This window comes from Pseudopipra pipra, chromosome 1 (genome assembly GCF_036250125.1).
Source record: "Pseudopipra pipra isolate bDixPip1 chromosome 1, bDixPip1.hap1, whole genome shotgun sequence".
Taxonomy (NCBI): domain Eukaryota; kingdom Metazoa; phylum Chordata; class Aves; order Passeriformes; family Pipridae; genus Pseudopipra; species Pseudopipra pipra.
Genome location: NC_087549.1, coordinates 71,026,672 through 71,047,144, shown reverse-complemented (window position 1 = coordinate 71,047,144; position 20,473 = coordinate 71,026,672).

Below are 20,473 nucleotides of genomic sequence, written 5' to 3'. Positions count from 1 at the left end.
TGAATCAATATCTAAAATCAGATGACTTGCTTAAATTCCCACCTACCCTTTACTACTTATTCCCATGGTGTAACCTGGTTACTAGGTTTTCATACATACAAAGTATGGTTCTCTAGTACTCCTGAACACCATGGGACTTTTCCCAGTGACATCAGTGGATCCCAGTTATCACATCATGTCTGTATTTTGAGCATGTTTCTGTCTATCACTGGGCATTGTTTGGGAGTAAAGGAAGTATGTTTTGTCTAAAAATCGTAATAAATTTTTAAGTATACCTATCTATTTCATAAGAGTCAGGAGTCATACAAGAGAAAGCTAGCCCCTAAATCAGTCAGGCCCATGCTTCATGGGCCTCTGCTTACTGAAATCAAGTATCTGCGCAGCTCTGAGGAAGTGCCATGAGTGCCAGTGGTCTTCCATGCATGACTCCTTGAGACAAGTGGAAGTATACCCATGCAGGAAGGAGCTGTGCAACTTGAGCAGAGAAGGTGGACCGTGTGGAATTGCCTTTTCAAATAGGCTGCTTGGTGTCTAAGCGACACATGCTTTTTCAGTGAAATTGTGAGAAACTCAGAATTTTTGTCTTTTCAGTGTATGGCCATAATATTCAAGTTCATTGAAATCTTACCTTAGGCTAGTCACAGTTTGCTTCTCCTTCACTGGAGGTTCTTGTTAAGCCATATACCTAGGGCTTGAATTTCTGTTCTTCTGGAGACTTCTATCTTTGTTGAAATAGTGAGTGCAAACTTAGAATGTATTTTAGTATGGTTTTCTGGTGTAGCTTTTGTAAATATTTTCTATTGCACATTTTTTCCAAAATATTTTTGTGTCTCTTAGTCCTAGTACCAACATGTTTATGTTGTTTTTACATTGTTACATTACATTTTTACTGTAGTAATAGGTTGTTCCTTTCCGTTTTGTATGACACTTCCTGGGCTTGTTCATCTTGACACCCAGTGCTGTGGTGATTTCTTTGAGAGATTATATTTTGAGATATAATTGTCTTTCTTTTGGAGAAACGAACTTCATGTCTTTTTAGGTTTTTTGTTTGTTTGTTTTAATGTAGTGAAGTAGAAGTTATAACAAGCTTTTCACCTTCTTTATGCTTAGATCACTGGCCACATCCAGCTTTGGTGTAGTTTTACCACACAGGAGCTCTTTGGTTATCCCTGAAATGGAGTGAGTCTAAGTGACTCTTCCTGGGCAGATCCCACTAGCCTTGCCCAGTTGTGGAACCAACCCCAGTTGGCACACAGTGTGCTTTGGGATAACCCTAGTAGGGAACTAAGCACCATACAGCCTCCCATAGCCACAGTGGGACGGGGAAAAAAAAAGGAAGAGTAAAAGCAAGAAAGCTCATGGGTCAAGGTGAAAATAATGTAATAAAGAGAGAAGTGAAAGAAAAAAGAGAAAACAAACCAAAAGAAATGGCACAACGGCCATCACTCACCACCTCCTGCGAGCAAAGCAGTGGACAGCCAATTCCCAGCTTTAACTCAACCTCACTCCTCTCCATTTTACTGCTGAGCAGGGACTGTATGGCATGGAGTATCTCTTTGTTCAGTTGGTTCAGGTCACCTGCCGGGCTGTGTCCCCTCCCAAGCTCTTACGCACCCCCCATTCTACTCACAGGAGATGAGTGAGAAGCAGAGAAGACCTTGACACTGTTCAGCACACACTGTTCAGCAGTAGCCAAAACAGTGGCATGTTTCAGCATGGTCACAGATCTAAGCCCCAGATATCACCGTATTGCCTGCTACAAAGAGTCCCATCACACAGTGGTACTGCCAGTGACCCCAGCACAGAGGCAAACATGCCAGAAGACCCTGAGAGCCAAACTACAGCTGGTAACTGCCCCAAGCACCATGTGGGCCTTTGGCAATGGAGCTGGGCAGCTGAGATTTCTGGCCTGCTGTGTAATGTCACTTCACATACACAGGCTTAAATTTTTTTCTTTACAGGAGTAGATAATGAAAATGTGGAAATTAAAAGATTTAAAATTAGCCATTATGGAATGCAGCTGGAAACCATTCACCTTTAAATTAATTTAATCTCAAAACAGAAAACAACCCTGGAACTGCTGTGGTGGCCACATGTACTGATCTAAATGTCACACTTCGGTTTTGTAATATACCTGTTCAAATGTAACCTCAGAAGTAAGAGGAAAGCTATCTGCATCATTTCCAGTGAACCAAACTCCAGGGAATATTGTCTTCCCTGCTGAAGCCTAGGTGCTCAGCTGGTTTTTGCTTCAGTGCAGACGGGATTATGCATCCTGCACATGAGGACTTCTTCAGCTTCGCAGGTGGGTTGTGTCTATTAAAGCTGTATTTCCAGACACACTGATAGCTCATGAATAATTTTGTATTTGAGGGTCTGTTGCTTGGATATTGCATATTCTTCTCAGATGTTCTCATGTAGCTACATTGGCATGAATATGAAATTTCTGCTTCTGCTTCACTTGTTTCTGCGTATTTCCCAGTTGAAATCAAGACAAATTAATTCTTGGTGTGTCAGCAGGTGCCTGAAGAGATTATGTTCTGGATGGTTTCAGGTCATTATAAAATTGCACAGTTAGTATGCAATAGGATTCTTTATAGTACTCATTTAAGCCACAGAAATGGAAGTGCTGATATTCACTTAAGTACCTACATGAGATTTAAAAAGGAAAAGAGGAAAAAGAGAATATATTAGAGACAGATGAAGTGAGTGTTACAATAGGAATGTTCAAAAAAAGAAAAACAGTATGTCAATTATCAGTTACAGAGAACTGGAAATACTGATATGGAATGTTAATTAACCAGTAATAGGAAAACACTGACATAATTAGTATCGCAAAAGCTGATGTTTGAAAACAATCAATTCTCAACTTACCAGAAATATTTGTTACGTTGTTCTTGTTAGGTTCACTTGGGGCTATGAGCTACTGGTAGTGCTCCTTCTGTAACACTTAACAGTTTCCTGCATTTAAAAAGATCACCGCTTTTAACAAATACACAGCATAATTAAAGTTATTGTGGAAAAGAACAGATAGATTATACCACTAGTATATCAAGTTATGTAGAATATAGACTATATCAATGGAATATCAGGTTAATCTTGGTGAATATGTGTAATCTATTGATTGTAAATGCTGCATTTACCACTTACATTTGTCAGTAGTCTTGTCAGTTTAGTAGAACTTAGGAAAATAGCCTAGTTCACATTTCTTTGGCAGAAAGGGGAAAATATCACCTAAAATGGTAAGCATACTCCTTCCAGCGGGATTTAGAACCCTGCTGCAGACTTCAAGCAAACTGCAGGACCATCTGCAAAAATGGAGTATGCTGAGTGTTTCATAGATTTTACCATGTGGAGAAGAGGTGAATTTATGAAAAGTGGTGAAAATTGGAATGCAAATATCACTTCACACACAATGCAGAAAAACAGCAAACACATACCAAATGTAACATGACAAAATGAAAGCAAGTTTAACATGTCCCTGTTCTGGGAATAGATAAACAAGGAAAACTTTTATCCGTGGTTTTGTACACAAATTTATTTCTTCTAGTTCCAACCATACGAGGAAGTAAACCTAAAATATTTTAACAAGAGGTGTCTATTTGTATATATACAGCATGTACGCATTGACAAATAAGAATTCTTTTCTTGGCCAAGCCAGCATAAATCAAGAGGAATTCAGAAGCTCAGGTTAATACTTTTGACTGAAATCAGGATTTCTTCCACAGATTGCACGTATAATAAAGTTTTTGTACTTGACTGCAGTCAGTGAAATCCTGGTGTAAAGTGCTTTTGTTCGTAGTAGGCAGAATTAAAGACAAACCTTTATAACCGCTTAAATTTTTCCAGTAAGCCTTAGAGGGTATGCGAACTTTCTGAATCAAAGTGAACTTCACCTATCAAGAGGACCAAAACCCACTGTTTCTATACGCTGCTAAAATCCGTAAATGGATAAATGGAGAAGAAAGTCAATGTTCTGGTGTTTATAATACCCCAGTGAAAAATACATCAGCTTTATTCTCCCTCAGAATATAGATACAATTCCTTAAATGCCTTTAATTGATGAAATTGTCTGCCAACCAGAGCTTTCCATTTATGATATAAAGGAAAGCAAATTATAAAAATGTCAAAATGCTGCTTAACTTAAATGGCTATTTCCTTAAAAAGCTGCATCCCTTTCAGAGGGTAGTTCTCAAATTAATTTGCTATCCATGCCACAGTAAGGTCCATGTGCTGATATTATTTATTATATTTTTTGAACAAAGTCTATATTTTCACAAAAGCAATACTGCATACTATGCTCTCTCTTTAGCCATTGATAATTCAAATGAATGCTAACTTATTTAGTGCTGTTGTGAGTGGGAAGTCATGGAGATAACATAGACATGCAGTGCTTCAGCCTGATGTAGTGCCCCAGTGGTCTGTTCAGTTCTAGTTACTACAAGAAAATAAGGAATAGGTGGCCTTTAGTCATTCTAAGGATTACAATAAAAGAGAGTTCAATTTTGTAACTGCTAAACATTTTGTAACATGTTCTTTACCAGCTATTTATTTTCAAATGACATTTCATAAAAAGAGCTATTTTCAAATGGTATTTCGTAAAAAGAGCTACTTTATATATTGTGCTAGTTACACTGTTTATACTAATGTATGAGCAATAAAGTGTCACTCTGTAGAATGCTAAAAATGCTTGCTTTCCATTTTTTTCCAAGTGCCTCAGTTACATATGTTTTATATACAAATTACTTTATTTAAACTGGAAAGGCAAATAATACAGTCTTAGTATTTACTTTCAAAGGTACTGTTTTCAGTTTTGTGTCCTTCAAATCAAAATATAATATATTTGGAGCTTCAGGTTCTATTATGTTAACAGGATATTGGTGGGAAACTTACAGCATAGTATCTTAAGATAATACATCATACTGAGAAATTATTTCTTAGTTGTGTTTAAATAAAAATATTTATTTTTAGTCTTTTTTTTTCAGAGTAGAGTTTCTGAAGAACATACATATTTACATCTGTGGTCCATATTTGTGCTTGATAAAACAAATACCTACCACCCTCATTTTCCAGATACGACAAAGAGGTAAAAATGGCCTTCGCATCTAGGTCTTTGTTATGCATGAACTAGATAGAAAAAAAGAGCTCAGTGGAAAAAGAGTATAAAGTCTGTAATATTTATTAAAAACTGAGCAATTTGCAAATACAAAACAAATAGGATTTTAAACAGAAGTCCATTAGTGAATACCAACTTAAATACAGTTGTTAGTGAATGACAAGGAATGCATTGAGCCAACCACTTAGTAATTCTCAGCAGTCTTACGAAAGTAAAGATTGTATCGTATGATATTTTATGTGACTGCTTGTTTTCTTCAGGTAAGAGCAGAAGTCTTATACTCAATATGGTGTATCTTAAAGATGGACAGATGACTGACCCAAGTGGAATTTAACATTTTTTGGGAAGAAGTTACCAACCAGTCAGTAGTGATATGATAAATAATCTTGAAAGAAAGTTTTTAGAATGTTTTTGCATCTGAGGCTACATGACCTTTCAGCGCTGGATGTACATCATAAACTGTTACACTATAATCCTCTTAACTAACAACTGAACGGACAGGTAGCTGAAAATTACTGTATAGACCTTACATCAGCCCATGTGGAGAGAAGCTGAGATTTATCAGCCAAGGACTAAGAATGCAAAATGCCTCTACTTTTGTATTCAAATAGTTTTGTGATTCAAGTACTTGTCTGTTGGTATTAACCTAGCAGGTATTCAAGACCTTAAGAATTAAGTAGTCCTAAGTGGTATGACCTAAAACATTTTACCAACATGATGATAAAACACATAAAAACATATGTATTCTGTTTATGTAAACAAACTGTACACATTTTAAAAATATTAATACATGAACATACATAAGAGCTATTGCAAATCCCTCAGATGTTAGCACTTTTTTTCTCCATATATGAAACTGCTGTCACACCAAATACGGTAAATTCCATTTTACTGCATACAACTAAATGTGGAAAATAAGGGACATTAACAAAAAAAGTTACATTTGAAATGTGTAGAATGCATCTTTATCTGTTTGAAAAAGAGGATTTTTTCACCAATCTGAGTTGATGAAAAAGTTGTATATATTTTTTACATCATCTGTTTTGTACACTATACTTTTCAACACTTTTCACTCCGTTTACATACAGGGGACATGTCCATCAGTTATATTTTAATATGACCTATATGCAGTAATGTTTTAAATACACTTCTATGGCTCCTTGTATAAGTAATACAAGACAAAATAAAGCTGAAATCTAAGCTTTGTTAATTATTAAGAAGTAGTGCAAGAATAATACACCAAACCAGAAACCAGTGCATGATCGGAACAAGTGTTCTGAATGTAATACCTTGTTTCCTCTTGGATCATGTTATGTCGTTTGATGAAGTCTGAACTGTCACTTGCAGGATGAAAAGACTAGCAGCGTTATGCTCTTGGCAGAAAAAAAGCAGGATTTGAGCTACTTGGTTATGACTATCCTGAATCATACTTCAAGTTGGCAATGACAGCCTTTCTTTAGGATAGATCTTTAATTAACAGCACTAGTATTCAGTAAGCAAAGGTAATTAAGACCATCCTTCCTTTTGCAGAATCGGTATTTACCTTGTTACTGGGGTTTGCCTGTCTTAATAATGACTTCTTAGTCACTGCTGCACAAATCTTCAGCAGGATTTTCAGTATTTGGTTTGGTTTATCTTCATTTGTTGGGGCTGGCACAGTTACTGGATCCTCAGTGGCTGTTATTAGCTCACCATTTTTTTGCCACTGCTGTTGACTGAAGGAAGTTTTAGAGGTTGTGAAATGTAAGAGAGAAGGAATTCTCTGCAGGTGATGTCAAAACTTTGCCTTTTTCTGTACATTAGTACAGGCAGACCAGGATGGCATTATGGGAAAGAGAAAGCTTTACAGGTACCTAAAGACATTTTTCAAAATTTCTGTTTGGAAAATCCATCGTCTTGTGTACCAGAGGAATAATTATACCCTCTTTATTGAAGATTATAGGCACACATTTTTAGTAAATCATTCAGAATTTTCAGTTTATTTCATTGGAGCACAGTAGACTTCTCTTAAAATGGGATAAAAAGTCTATTTGTCAGAAGCATTGCTGTCTAGCAGAAAAATGAAAAAGAGAAAGGAATCTGAAGTAGGGACCTGTAATGTATTTAGCCAGCTGCTGGAAAGTTTCTTCAACTGTTAAACTTTAATTGTTTCAATCTTTTCACTAATGGAAAACTCCTGTTTCTCTATCTTCAATTTTAGTGTAAAAACATGTTAGCAAAATACTCTTATCTTTACAACATGTTTTACATATTTGTCATATCACTCTCACAAACTGAAATGGACGCAACGTCTTAATTTGTTCTTGTGTCCTATAAGATAACTAGTATTTTGCACTTTCTTATGATTTTTAAGACTATTTCAAAATTCTTTTGAATAATGTATTTCCTTTTGAACTTTGAAGTTTTTATGCTTCTGTAATATAAATAATCGCCATACTGTGAGAAAGAACTGAAGAAAACCAAATTAGAACTGACTATTCAGTATCTAGTCTACTAAAAATACCACAGAAATCAAGCTCTGCAGAATAAAAATATTTCAGAAAGTTACTATAGGGTATAATATCAAATTGTCTCTCCAGAGAAGCACTGAGAAACATGACATTTTGTACTGTATTAATCTCACAGCTGCATATGATTAAATATATATATATATATTTATAAAGCATATAATTTATATTTAAAAGTTTTGATGACCTGACAGTGACTCCATTCCCCGTGCTGAGTAAAATTTAATGGTGGATCAAACACGTTACCAAAATATTCAATTAACTTATTCTGGAATAGCATGCTTTTAACATAAAACAGGGCTTTAAAAACAAAAAAAACATTTAAGTTAATACGAATTCATATGAAATCATTTCTAAGATGTTTGCACTCATCAATTCTGTTTATTCAAGGCTTCTTTACAGAGGCAAAAGACTAAATGGAATGACTAATCATCAGTAATTCCATGTATTTAAGACATTGCCTCTAAAAAATCACTCAGTAAAGGGTTGTGCCCAAGGCTTATCTAGTACCTGATGAACAAAATTTTGATATGTTTTACCACCCATGTTTCTTGCAAAAAAGATTTTTCAAAAGATAGATACAGCGCAGAGTGACTAATCAGGATAACATGTTTAACTGACTAATTCAGAAAGAGATCTAGACTAGAAAATGGGAGTAGAAGTTGAGACAATAGCTCAGTATTTACTGCCATTTTAAAATAAAGGCAGAGGTGGAAAAATAAGTCAGGATAGATTTTGATACAGAAGAGCATGAGACTGATGTGTGGGGAAGAAAATGAATGCAAGTCGTGATACAGAGATTTAGATTGGCAGATAATGCAGTACGTAAAGGCTTATACCTAGTGCAGAGAGCAGATATTGTGGGATGGCAGTGTGAAATGAATGATGCATTGCTCACAGAGCACTGCACAACAGCATCAAGGAACAGAACTGCTAGAACACTGAATGAAACTAGATATTCTAAAAATAATAAAGGAAAGAGAACAGGTCTAACTGAACATCCTGCTAATTTGCTGTATAAAAAGTAAAAAAAAAAAAGAGTAAACTTGTTTATGAAACCTGCAGACAGTATGCATAGGTTTTTTTATTTCTCCATGCTCTTGGGCGTACTCCATAACCTCTTGCATTCTGTCATATGCTTATCAAGACCCAAAGACTAGAAACAGATGCACTTTTCAAAGTTTAATGTACTTTAGGAAGTCTAAGTAACATCTGTTTGCATGTTCCAAAATAGAACTGGTCCATGAAAGGGTTACACAGATGATAATCTGAAGTTTGCAACGTATCTGTAATGATAGCCTGTGACTGGTAAAAAATGCATTATAAATTTTCAGAAAAGTAAAAAATAACCCAAGGAACCACAGAACAGCTTATCAGACTTCTGTACTATGTAAAGATTTCATGAATGAAGGAATGCTGAAAACATGCAGGGAAGCGTAAAGTAATACAATCTGATGTGTTTTTTAAATTATGTAAAAGTAATTAATTTGAAAACACCTGGTATGGTAGGACATCCAAATTTAATAAAGTAAAAAAGACTGTGATTAGAATGAAATTTAAAAAAGAGTACCGAATGATGCTTAGAAGGGAAATAAGAGAGAACTTGCTAAAGGGATTGCTCATGAGCTTGCTTTTAGACAGACTTTACTAAATATTTCCATGTACAAGATTATCAGGAAAAAATCCCAATGAACTGTGCTGACAATAGACATGTGAGAAGCTGTGAATAAGGGCAACATGTAAATAGGCAGGTAGAAACAGAAGAATGAGAAGGGCCTGTATATTTGTTTATTAAAAAGGGCTGTGAGAATGAACAGTCACAATGGAAAGGGGAAGCATGTACTGTTCCATCACTTGAGAAGGAGGTTCTTAGGACCAAAAGAAAAACACTAATGATGTAAAAGGCTCTGGTAAGGGCTCATCTGAAATACCATGTTAAATTCTAGTGACCCCTGTGTAGGAATATCAAAACCAAAGCAGGACATATAAGATAGAGGTTTGCTTTCCAATGGTGAGCGTATGTAGTTCAGAGTTCTATTTCCTTGGGAGTCTTGTGTAGTCTTCTGAGGTTTTAAAGATTACGGAAGGTACATTAGTCAGGAATAATTGAAACTCAAATCTTGCCTTGAGGTAAAATGATAAGCAGAGGGTGATAAGAAATGCGTTTTGAATTCTGGGAAAGGAAATTACTGTTTTTACCAGGAGGTCAACTAGGAAAAAGAGTGTAATTTTGAGCGTCATGACGGAATGATATCAACTATGGGAAGTAGTCATCAGTCAAGTTTTAGGACTGACAGTTTCAGATTCTTGGGTGCCTCAGATGTGAAAGCTTGCCCTGTATATGCCAACAAGGTGTCTGTTGTGATCCCAGCTGAACAGGAATCAGCTTTTAGGGTTGACACTGGTATAGGGCTATGTAGTGTTCCTGACTAGTGCAGGAGGTAATGGAGCATGAAAGCTAAGAAAACAATACTATTTTTTACTGCTTATGTTAAACAGCCACCAGGGCTGATGTGAAAGTTGCGTTTTGAAGAAAAAAGAAATACAAATTAGTTTAGTATGGAGTAAAATATTCTGAGGAAAAGCCCAAAATAAAACTGCAGTCCATACAAAGCAAATCATCCTTAAGAAAGCCTGCTTTTCTAAACTTGATTTTCATGTATCTTTCCTTGAAATCGTCTACAATAGTATTCTGTATTCAAATAAATATAATAAAGTTGTTATTTATATATATATCCCTTTCAGATATTTGTCACTTTTGCTGAAAGGCATAGGCCAAAATATTTAAGTATCTTCAGGTGAAGACAACAAAATAAATAAAAAAATCACATTTGGAAACATTTTTCATGTCCTGCAATTTTTGTCTCTATTTTCTTCCGTATTATTTCTTCCCATAGCATATTCCATTCTGTAAACTGTCGTTCAATATGTAATTTAGTGTTTTCTTTGACTATTTTAGGTCTGTAGGGAATCATGTCTGTAAAAAGCTTAAGCAAAGATTTATTCTCCATGTCTTGTCTTCCATTGTTCCTTTGAGATTTCAGGCTCAGTATTTGAGAATCGTATGAATAACCTCTTCTTGGATGACATACAGTCTGGCAAAACCGCTCTTTAAAACACCAATTTACTCCTTAGCATCTAAGGCTTGTTTTAACATGAGGATTGAAAGAAATAAAATTACCAGAATTCACTTCCCCCTTTTTTTATTCTAAATGGGTTACAAATATTTACAAATTTAGCTTTATTTTGCAGAGCTATTTTATCTATTATTCTTACTTTACTCGGATTCGGAATGCAGGATTTGAGCTTGCAATCAGATCAAAGCATTGCATTATCATGCCCTTCTTTAAAAATTTAAGAACAAAAATAATTGTCTTGTTTGTCACACTTCAAAAGAGCACTTGAAACATACCTTGTCAGATTACAGATTTTTTATGCTAATTATAAAAAAACCCACCCACTGCTATCTAAAGATCTGAACTCAGTCTGATTGGTTTTAATTTGAATCAGGCATAGAAATTTAGGGTCTGGCTTAAAATCTAAATCAGCAAGGTCTTACGAAAGTTCTACGCAGGTACTAACCTGATCTAGTACTTCTTAACTTCTTAACTTGGCAGGCTTGTCCCAAAACCATCTGGCATAACAGTTTTATAAAGTTAAATAGCAAAGTACTGAGTTCAATCAGAGCAAAAACCATTGTCACAGTATTTAATACTTTGTGTGATAAATGAATTTGCCGCTTACCACCATAATATGGATATATTAGAGCATTCACTCCATGGATATTCCCTGGATATTCCTGGGATAGCAGCAATCAACTCTGAAAGTGTTCAGGATTATACAAATAGAACTTTAAACACTAATCCATGGCAATTTTGCCTACATTAGGCATCTGTAGCCCCCCATCAATAGACTCGCAGCTTTCCCATCTACTGTAGGTGTTTTTATTTAGGTGCACTTACATTTCAGATGTACTTTCCATTTATATTAAATATTTCTGTTCAATAGAAAAATAATGCCAGAAGTCTCCTGAAGCTAAATACAGGGATGATGATGATGATGATGATTTATCAAATATAATCATGGAAGACTAATACCCTTACTTAGAGTTGCGCAAATACAATCCTAGATAGGAAAACCATTCCTTTCAATCAGTGCAGAACCTGCAGCACAGAATCACAGAAATGTTAGGACGCTCTATTCCATCATATCTGCTCTATCTCCCTAGCCAAAGACAATGTTTGTTTTTAGAAATGCTTTATTTTCTCACGAATTTTCAACTGTTTTTTATACAGTGGCTCCCCCTGGAATATTAAAGGGTTTATGTCATAACAGTTCAATTTAAAAATGTGACTTTGAGCTGACTAAAATACATCAAATACGTAACAAAAATAGACTCATTAGCAATCTGACAGTCTAACAGTAAAAGGTACCGGTGCTTCATATCCGGACAGTGCTTTTTTGTATAAAGGGATTAATTATATAGAGAGAAAGCTAAAAGGAAAAAGCAAAAAAAAAGCCTTTAATAGGCTACAAGGTTCAGTACACACACAAATTGGCAAAACCAAATTTATTCATCCTCTCTTTACTTGATCCCCTTGTCTGTATGGAAAAGATGAACTTTGATCATGAGCTTTTCTCACAAATTTAGAAACAAAGTTCAAGAAAATATTGCAGATGTTCTTATGTACATTCATCTCAACAATTATAAATAGCACCTCTTTGGGTTTTAGATATTTCTTTTAATAACAAAGCACTTCAAGTAAACTGAATATATATTGGGACTGTTTTACAGGTTCCTTCAGGACTCACAACATAATTGAGTTGAGACTTTTCATATGGTCTCAGTATTCAGAATGAATGTTTTGAGAACAAGTCTCAAGAAAAAAAATATCTCCTTTGGATTAACATGACACTGAGCTTTCTGACTTCCACAGTTAATGCCTTTAGTGAAAAACTAGGAATGGAAATATTTTATGAAAACAAATTCATGCTAAGGTGAAAATGTATTTTTTAATAACTAAACTTTATGAAAGGAGGATAAGATCCTAAGACACTGTAGGGTCTTCATTTATGTATAAACATAAAATCATTTACCTAAAATCAGGTATGAAGTTTTATAATTATTACAATAAATAATCACACTTAAATATCTCATAATTGGGTGACCTCTTCCCAATCCACCTAACTGTTTGCTTTAAATCAAGTTAACTCAATAGTTCTGGCAACTCAGTTTCACCCAGGTCTCCTTCAGGCTCCTTTTGTTTTAAAGAAATGGAAAATTATGAAATCTTCCTCTTCTACTGTTGCCACTTAAAGAAGGAAAAGTATTGAGGTTCATCTCATTTAACTTTTTGAAAATCAGACATCCAGCCTTAGTCTGTAATTAAGAAGCTTTGTATAAAGACCAAGGCACATCTGTGGAGTGGTTTCTACACCTGTTGTAGGTGGCTAGATGAAGGTTATCAGGGGAATTAAAGAATGCACTGTATCACTTTCCTTCCTATGTTACTGTGCAACAAGGGACATTATAATGGTTTACGATCAAAATTAAAAACATCTTGATCTATCCACAGCCATAAAATGTTCTAAAGTTCTTTGAAATAATGTCAAATATGAACTCTTGAGTAGACTATGCTTTTGCTATTGTCATGAATTTCACATATCGCTTTTACAGTCAAGAAACTTTATTATTAAGCTCTTACAATACCTTCTGCATATAAGCAGCAAATACTATTAACTATTATTCGTGGTCATTTCTAATCATTCTTTTAAAACAAGGCAGATTTTTACCTGAAAACTTAAATTCTGTAGACCTCTTCTCTGCATTTTTACTGATGGCAGATGGACTTAAGTAATAGACACTCACAAAGTTCAGAAACAATTTTCCTTAGTGTCGAAAGCAGTGCTTCCTCAGAAGAAGTCTTATGAGAACTGCTGCAGGGGGCTGTTTGATACCAGGTTGGGAACTTACAGCAATTTTTAAGATCAGAATAAGGTGTGAGAAAAAATGTGGAAGATGATGAGGAACATATATGAAGTCAAAAGGAGAAAAGTATTTGTGTGTTTGAAAATAAAATTGCCAATTTAAATCCTTAATGTATAGAAAAACACTTTGTACACACAGAGAATTTTTAATGATAAAATAGCACACGTTGGGCCTGTTGGAAACACTAAGGAGAGTTTTACAATTCAACATGCTTATTTATATCCATAGGTAAGTCTTACTCTTTGTTATTGTATTTTTTTAATTTTTAAACCAGCAGAAGATTACAGTAATGGGGTCAGGAATATGAACTCCAAGGTTAAGAAGCATACAAAATACCCTTTAATATGTGACACAATATTTCATCTCACACTTTATGGCCAATTACAGTAGTATGTTATGTATTTTTAACCAACTACCAAAAAAGTATTTTAAAGGGCTTACAAATCAAATCCACTTGCCCAGAGATCAATAGAAGATGAACTAATAGAAGATGAACAGGAATTCCGTCTCTGAGCAGAAGCAACTGAAAGAGCCTCCATATAGGTGTGAAATTTGCTTTTATGGATGGATCAGCTATTTCACCTTTACTGTGAAACTAAATGCAGACCTGGGCATCTTTACAAATAACCCAATATACCATGAAGTGCATGTTTCTAGTAATTCATAATAACCACTCTATTTATCCAAAGCTGAAGATAAAAGAACACAATGTTAAATAGAAAAGAGGAGTAAAAGACTGAAGAACAGGTGTCAGAAATGAGAAGGGGCAGCAAGGAAGAAAGGACAAAGGAACAGAAACCAAACTAGCTGAAAGAAGAAGCAGAGCACCCAGAATATGGTACCCAATTAAGACATCTCATTAGATCCTCTACCTCGATGCTGAATATTCCAGACTTTTTTGTATATATGTATGAAACTTGAATTTTTTATGCTAGTATCCAAATTTAATCCTTATTGAAGGACATGAGTCTGCTCTGCTGAAAATTTTCCATTAAAATTGTTTCAAAAGAACCTTTTCCTTTCCAGTTCTGTGAAGGAAGCTAGCTGATAAAAGTCATGGTTGTTCTGAATGAAGGCTACCATGCCAAAGTAAAATTAATTTATGTCAGAGGTTAACTTAAGCTATTGTACTTTACCATGTTTCTGAATGCACTGGTGTGCATTTTAAGTTCAAGAACAGACATAGTTCCTGCTGAAGGTGATGGAAACTCATGCCTACATCTCCCCAAGAACAAAATAGACTTTAAAGGAAAAAGAAAACCTAGTAATGAATAAATGATGTTGCCTTTACAATCTTTCACTTTATCAAAGATTTTCTACCATCTGACAGTAGAAAATGTAATCAGAACTGGAAAGAATAAGCTACAAATATTATATCATTAAATTCTGCATGTATTATATGTTCTGTAAAAACACTGTGTGAAATAAATCCATATGGTTATGCTAAAATTAATCTCATAAAGAATAATTGTTTAAAATTATACTATTTTAATGTTATTAAGGATTACTGCCTATTCAATTTCTTACATTTAATAATGTTTTATCTTCCTTTTATAAAATGAACTGTATCGTAAGTTTCTCAGTCAGCCACTGAGTTTCATTTGAGGCCTTGTAAATGACATTAAATGACCTGCCTGTTAGTAACTAATATTAAAAACAATTTCCAAGAAAGACAGAATGTCCTTATGTCTGCAAATTAAATTCTAAATAAGCCTATCTGTTTAAAAATAGCAACACGTATTTAAGAAATAAAACCTTTGCAAGGCAACAAGACCACACTTTTGTGGACTGATAACTTACCATAAGTAAGATACTTTATTATGAGGGCTCTATCAGGTTGCACTGGAAACTGCAAACAGTGGGGGAAAAGGCAGACTCCACTCAAAAAAAAAAAAAAAATCCCAGAAAAAAAGGTCAAAGTGAGCAAATAATATCCTTTTATACTTTTATAAAGCCAAACAGACTAACAACCTTCAGAACTGCTTCATGAATCAGCTGCCACTTGTGTTTTAACATGGAGTAAACATCAAACTAGGCAAGACAGGAAGTTCAAGTTAAGCAAGTATTTTATAATGGACCTTCAAAATATTATATAATATGCCAAAGTGAGACTCATGTGTTTAAGACTGTAAAATAACCCTTCTGAATGGAAAGATATGCATTGTTACGGTGGCCAAAGTCTTAACATTACTTCTCAGTTCAAGGCAGAGAGGAAGTAGGATCCTACTTCAAAGAACAAATCATAAGCATGGCTCTTAAGCTAGGTTTTTAAAGAGAAAGTAAAGCACTGCTTAAGGTCAGAGCTAGGCACTGAACATGAGCCAAACAGTCTTTCCATGTAATCTCTGTGTGGGTTACATGATGAGTCCCTTCTTGACCTGAAAAGTCTTCAGGCAGTAACAATATAGGTGTGGGTTTCTCAAATAATAATATGCAGCCCATCTTGCTGTCTAAGAAAATCTTGGGAATCGCTGTATTAGAGTCAATTATAATGTATTTCAAGGTAAAATACTCACTTTGATTAAATATTTAGACAAAGGATTTTTGTTTCCATTTTCAGACAAAAGAAACCCCCACAACATCAGAACTTTAAATATTCCAAATAATTTATAACTTTTATGTAAACAGTGCAAGCTTAGACAATTAGTGTGGTGCAAAAGTAGCATATTTTTAGACTGAAAAAAATCAGTGAAAGACCTATACTACACACATCTTAGGGTTTTTACTTCAAACCAGTTCTAATCTAGTTTTACAGACTGTACACGTATTTCTGGAAGCAAATCAGCTTCATTCGAAATGAATCCAGTTTGTGCACTCAAGAAATAGACCATGATCCAAACAAAATGTGGTAAGTGGGTACAATCAAGCAATTCACTTCAAAGTCACATTCTTATCCAAACCAACATATTACTGTAGATGCATACTGATTTTCCTGGTATGTGATTTTAAGAAAGATATTGAGGATAATAACACGATTGAAGTGCATCTTTTTACGTGCTTAGCAGAAGGTCATAGGACAACTTTGTTCTACAAGAAACTATTCAAGTTTTTAATTAATTTTGTCAGAAATATGACTGTGTTTAAAAAAATAATTCAAGTGCTGTTAAAAAAAGAGCACTATTAAAAGACTGAAAGTACGAATTCTTTGACAAGAATGGTTTGGGATTCCATATCGGCCTAGGCCCTCACATTAATGGTACACTATCTTTCATTTTTTGGATGATGAAAAGGTTTTTAGTCTGTGAACTAGATGTCTTTTTCTACTGTATGCTGGAATAGTTAATATATAGATTAATATTGCCAGAAAAACAGCATAGATTTAAGAACTGTAGTTCTGATCTTTGACATATGCAAATGCTCTGTGTGGGCCAAAAGCAATTACACTTATTAGTTGACTGGATGGCTGGAACACCCTTAAGATATATCACAGACAACTTTGCTATTCTGCAGAAGACAAAGCTTGGAAATCCAGTGAAGAGATCTGTTGACAAATATTTCTTCCAAGTACAACAGCAGCAACAGAAAAGGGTTCTTCTGTTGGACTGAGTCACTGACTTTATTATGGAGATTTATCCTACCTTTAACAATGAATGCTTCATATATCAAAAAAGAACAGAATTTTTACATGATAACCATTAATTATTTCAATGTTACGTCTGTGTGCAAAGAATCTCCTTTTGGATCATGAAATCAAGAGCCTGTTAAGTTGATGGTTTAGGTGTTTTTTTCCCCCTAGTTTTGTAAAAGAAACCACACTTAAAACGCCTTGCTCCATGGGATTACGTAAATGAATAGCGCCTACTCAGATGAGTTTGTGTTCACATACAGACTGTTAGCTTTAAAGCAAAAATTTTAAAGTGACTGAGCTATTCACCCTTCTCTGAAATCTAGTATTTTTTCCATGATATTTCTCTGCAGCCAGTTTACTAAGACAAGTGAGCAGGTTTGTGATGTGAATTACTTTTTATGATTTAATATGGTCGACGGCAAGCTGAATATGAGTCAGCAGTGCCCTGGCAGCCAGGAGGGCCAGCTGTGTCCTGGGGTTATCCTCAGCTGGTCAAGGGAGGGGATTGTCCCGTTCTGCTCTGCACTGGAGCGGCCTCACCTTGAATATTGTGTGCAATTTTGGGCACCACAGTATGAGAAAGATATTAAGCTCTTAGAGAGTGTCCAAAGGAGGGCAACACAGATGGTGAAGGACCTTGAGGGGAAGCCGTATGAGGAGCAGCTGAGGTCACTTGGTCTGTTCAGCCTGGAGAAGAGGAGACTGAGGGGAGACCTCATTGCAGTCTACAACTTCCTTGTGAGGGGAAGCAGAGGAACAGGCACTGATCTCTTCTCTGTGGTGATCAGTGACAGCACCTGAGGGAATGGCCTGTGTTATGGGAGGTTTAGGTTGGATATCAGGAAAAAGTTTTTCACCCAAAGGGTGGTTGAGTATTGGAAAAGACTCCCTAGGGAAGAGGTCACAGCACCAAGCCTGACAAAGTTCAAGAAGCATTTGGACAATGCTCTCAGGCACATGGTATGACTCTTGTCCTGTGCAGGGTCAGGAATTGGACTTCTATGATCCTTTTGGGTCCCTTCCAACTCAGAATATTCTGTGAATATGCCTTTATTACACAGGAGGCTTTTTACTTGCATGATGGACCAAAAGCAATATCAGAGGTTCTCTGGAGCCAGTAGAAAATGGCATGTTATAAAACAGAAGTTCTTTTTAAGTTCATGCTAAGAGAGGAAGCTAGACAATTTTCCAGGACCCTCAGGAATTAGAAGGGTGCCAAACAGAGCTATTCCTGTAAGAACTATGTTATGAATTCTAAATTCCTTAATTTTCCAAAGCCTTATGTAATTATATTTAAAGCTAAGTGTTCCCATATTTTATTTTCTCTGTTTACTAAACTAAAAACCAACAGATTGATTCTCCTTCCAATTTTTTCAGTGTAAAAAATGAAGTTACTTCCCATCCTCTCACCCCATCTCTTATTCAGACCAGTTTTACAGCAGAGCAACTTATATATTTTGAAATTATATATTAAGAACAAAACTAAATGACAGCAGAATCAGGGCAATGGGCTTTTCAGAAACAGATTTTTCAGACATTTAGAAGCAGCTATCAATCCAAGCCATAAATTCAGATGAAACTACCAAGGATGTTCAAATTTAAATATGTAATATCTAACAATGTCCAGATAAGTAAAGTCAGTGGTTAATTATGAATGTACAGAAACAAAAGCTGGCATATATAATAGTTTCATAAGCATATATGATACATATATATATATTTATATATGTATAAGTATATAATAAACTTGAGTTCACTGAAAAGCTTCTTAGGAATGAAACATACTCTATTTTGTAGGATTCTGACAGTCTTATCAGGAAATACGTGTAAGTCATGTGTCAGCTATAAGGATTAACATGAAGATACACATAGACATATCTACTAAAAGCAGTTTCATATTTCTTATGACTCTCTTTTTTTTCCTGTCCACAGAAGAACTGTTTGATAGATCAACAGCAGGTTTTACAATATCTCAGGGGTTGAGCTTGTAGATGAGAGGTTGAACAGATATTTCATTTCTCTGTTGCCTTATTTTACAAAATTATAGTACGCACTTTTTTCAGTCCTATGAAAGGACAGTCACAATCTTCCCACACATATATTCCTTCTATGCATATATTAGGTGGTGGTGTGTAGGAAAAGCGGTTACTTTCCTGTAAATCCAAATTCCTACATTCATTTTCACCCAACTGGAACAGGCCCAATGTTTGCATTTGAAAATAAAAATTGAAACACTGTCTCTTTTCTGTTCTATTTAGTTGTTCAGAACACCATCAAAAATGCTGGTTTATGCAGTAAAACGTTAAGATCCTGAACATAAGAAGCAATTATTTTGAAGAGTTTTTTCCTCCATTTAAAGTATATTTTGAAAACCTCTTATTCTCAACCAGCCCAACAGCTGCTTAAAAACTTCAAAGTACAATTTCCAGATCTCAGTACAAAAGAGTCACTATGCCAACTGAAGAAAAATGACTTGCTAATTTTGAAGTTGTAATGATTTTAAATTACATTTTATGCAGTATTTAATTTTTCATTACTCTTTCAACTGAATATAAGTGGACTGGAACAATCTGTGAACAAAGTTTCTTGTTCAAAAAAAAAAACAAGTGGTTTTTAATGCTACAGAAAGGGAAGTGTTTATTGCACTTTGTGGGCTTCTACTGCAGTCATGATGTTTGATGCATATAGCTAGACAGAGTTTTGGGGCAGAAAACACCTTCTTAGAATATGTATGTGTCAAGAGCTGGTGAGCCTGAAAAGAGAATCTGGTTTTTCCAACCCTGATAAATAGCGTAATGAAAGATGAGTTCTCTTCCTACAGATTTATGCTTAAATAATTGCATTTATTTTAAAGCGTCTGAAGAAGCAGTATTTTATTAGTGTTTCCTAAAATTTGATTCACAATTCTACATTTCCACTGAAAGTATTCTTTTCTTTCCTACAACCACACTGAAAAAGTATGAAATGATATATCAAGCAAGGTTTATGAATCCTACTAATTTCCCACTGTTACGGAGATTTGCTATGAGAGATATTGTCACACCAAAACCCCAATATTTTTTACCACTTACAGAGGATTACACCTAAAAGAAGGCCAAACGATCAAGTCCTTTTACACAGCAAACATTTAATGAGCAACAAACTTTAAATTGCATTTTGTCTGTTTATACTTTTTTTGAGCTTTTTGGGCTGGAAGTCATCTTAAAGAAGACAGAAGTTCTCTATCAACCTGCACCTCAGGAAGTCCCCCATCAACCCCATATCACCATTGGCCAATCAGAGCTCAAATCAGT